The following is a 3,053-nucleotide window of genomic DNA, read 5'->3' as shown; positions in this document are numbered from 1 at the left end:
AGTCAGAGCGTTCAGCTTTGCAGACATGAGTGTGACTACATCTACGTCGAATTTTCCTGACACCTTTATTAGATTCCTTGAGAAAAAACCACCAGATCTTTCGATTGCCCACTGATGGTGGTTCTTTTCCACATTCTCTATGATCTCTTTAGCTTCATCAAGGCTCTTGTTTATTAATACTCCTCATGCTGCAGAATCGAGGGATACCTTCGTGTGATAGTTGATTCCATTGTAGAATGTGTGTAGAACCAACCATTTCTCAAGGCCATGATGGGGGCACTGTCTCAGCATACTTTTGAATCTGTCTCAGGCTTCAAATAATGATTCTGATTCTATCTGTTTGAAGCTTGCGATCAAATTCCTCATGTGGGAAGTTTTGCTTGGCGGTTAGAATTTGTCCAGAAATTTTTGCTCACACTGCTTCCAAGACGTTATGCTGTTTGCTGGAAGAGAATTTAGCCACTGCTTAGCTTTGTCTTTCAGGGAAAATCCAAAAAGAAGTAACCTTACTGATTCTAGAGGGACCCCGTTCACTTTCATAGTACCGCAAATCTCGTAGAAAAGCTCTAAGTGATGATTTGGATCATCGTGCGGTCCTCCTCCAAATTGATTCTGCTGAACCATGTGGATTACTACAGGCTTGATTTCAAAATTGTTAGCTTTGATTGGCGGTCGAGTGATGCTAGACCGAACCCCTCGTGCATAAGGTGCTGCGTAATCCTTCAACAGTTTGTCAACCATTTCTGAAGATTCTTGTTCGGCTTGAAATACTTTTTGTAAGTTTCTTCTTCTCAAGAAAGTCCTATCGATCTCTGGATCGAACAGTAGAAATTATCCTGAAAGATTAGCTCTTTGCATGCAAAAACAAGATATGGAATATTTCGAGTGTAAAATTAAGCAAAATAAAGTAAAGAAAAGAGTTGGAATAATATTATTTTTTAAGCGTTTTAATAAAAATATAGAAAATAAAGAAAAATAAAAATAAAATTATTTATCTCTGAAATGCAGAATATTAGAAAAAGGAGAGATAAAGGAAAAAAATAAAGTCTAGTCTAATCTAATATGATTTTCGCTAATGTTATAGACGCAGTCCCCAGAACGACGCTAAAAAGTTGTTACAATTCCGCAAGTGCACGGATTCATCGTCAGTAATAAAGATTATCGATCCTACGAGGACTGGTTATAAGCTCTAGTAATGGTTCACTTAGGATTAGCTAAACTACCGATGGTTGCAAATTATCTAAAGAAAAGAGATTAGGAAGCGGAAATGAGAACTAGTGAAGAGAGAGTAATTAACTTAGTTTATGAAGAATTCTAAGAGTTCGGTTTCATTGTGGTGGTATTGATATATCACGTTCTATCCTTTACTCATTGTCCATCAACTTGCATTCGCCGGAAGCTAAAGCAACTATTCTTAAGCACTAAATAGAGAAGATCCCTATGAAATCCTGTTACTGTTAACCCTTGTCACTAGAGCGCCTCGGTAGATCACAAGAATGCAACTCTAATTGGTGTCATTAAGGATAGAAATAAGGGCTTGGTTTGGTCTCTTACTTCCTTGCGGAGAAGTTACCTCTCCTTTCGAGGAAATACCCTAGATGTGCGTGAATGGGTTATACCTGTCATTAGGGCCCCTCGGGTATACGATCTAAGATACTCTCTCTATGAGGTTAGCAATTCCTACACAATCAATTAATACGATATGGAAATCTAGCAACAAGTCTCATGCATAGTAGTTGAAACAAAACAAGCGAAATCATCCAATGAATAAAGACATAAATATAAGTCTTACATCAAAATCAATCCACAACTACTCCCTAATCCTAAAACAAAGAATCTACTCCATAGACGCTGGAGAAAAACCCGAAGACACAATGTAATCAAGCATACAATCCTCAAACAAGAAGAGAGAAAGAGAAAGGATGCTTATCCAATGACGATGAGTGATCTTTGGATCCAATCCTTTGCTTCTGGAGTTGATGTGGTGATGAAGGATCGCTGGAAGGAGGTCCTGGATGGCGTGGAATGACACCAAGGCAATTCTCCCTTTGATGGCTCGCTACTTTCTTCGAGGAGAAGGGTTAGAACCCTTTTTATAGGCTAGGGCACGGCGCTGCGGCACGGCCGTGTGGATGTGGCACAGCCATGCCTTCTTTTTCCTCTGGCCGCGCTGCACGGTCGTGCAGATGTGGCACGACTGTGCCTTCTTTTGACTCTGGCCGCACTGAACGGTCATGCCAATTGGCACGGTCGTGTGGATCTGGGGCTCTACTCCTGGAACACGACCATGCAGGATCGCACGACCATGTATGACTTGGCTGCTAGTCGTGGGGGGCATGACCGTGCAAGTTTACACGGCCATGCACGGATCCATCTCTCTTTGGTCACACGACCGTACAAGAGTTGCACGACCATGCACTGTTCTTCCTCTGTTTGGCCACACGGTCATGCGAGGTTGCACGACCGTGTTCTCTGTCTCGTTCCGGTACGTCAACAATCGTTGTATTTGCTTCAAAAGTTGTCCCTGTCAACATAAAACCAAACAAAGAGTATTTATGATGAGTATATGATAAAAGAGACGATCATGCAAAGAATATATACGCATAAAGCAAGTGAATGTGTGTTAAAACATGCATAAATGATCATAATATTTATGCACATCAGATAGTTGGTTAATTTATTTACACATATTTCTTTTGTAGAAAGGATCCTTATAGCATAGAGTGACAATGCATTGTAAGTTTATTTTTGTTGGTTAATTAGAATTTTATTTATTGCATTACATTTAGAAACCCCTAAAACAAAACCCCCATTGTTTGATCTTGTCTGAAAACAAACGTCCTATTATTGGTTCCACGTGAGAGACGACCCGGTCCTCTACCATACTACTTATTATAGGTTAAGGGGGTTGGTTGAGTATAATGAATTAATTTGATGTGAGCGAGTGACAGTCTCTGTAGGTGCAGCGGAGACCGGCAAGAGGGGGGTGAATTGCTCAAAACAAAAAGTAAAACTACCCTCCCCGGATTTCAACTCAGAAATAAATGCAGTAG

The 3,053-nt window shown here is 40.5% G+C and overlaps 1 non-coding gene across 1 annotated transcript; it reads left to right on the top strand.

Moving 5' to 3' along the window:
- Positions 1-262: 262 nt before the first annotated feature.
- On the top strand, positions 263-368 carry LOC122018312. Its single transcript, XR_006121729.1, has one exon. It is a non-coding gene; the product is annotated as a small nucleolar RNA R71 (small nucleolar RNA).
- Positions 369-3,053: the final 2,685 nt, after the last annotated feature.

The sequence above is a fragment of the Zingiber officinale genome, chromosome 8B (genome assembly GCF_018446385.1).
Source record: "Zingiber officinale cultivar Zhangliang chromosome 8B, Zo_v1.1, whole genome shotgun sequence".
Lineage (NCBI taxonomy): Eukaryota > Viridiplantae > Streptophyta > Magnoliopsida > Zingiberales > Zingiberaceae > Zingiber > Zingiber officinale.
The sequence above is the reverse complement of the archived record's forward strand: the minus strand, read 5'-3'. Positions and strand labels throughout refer to the sequence as shown.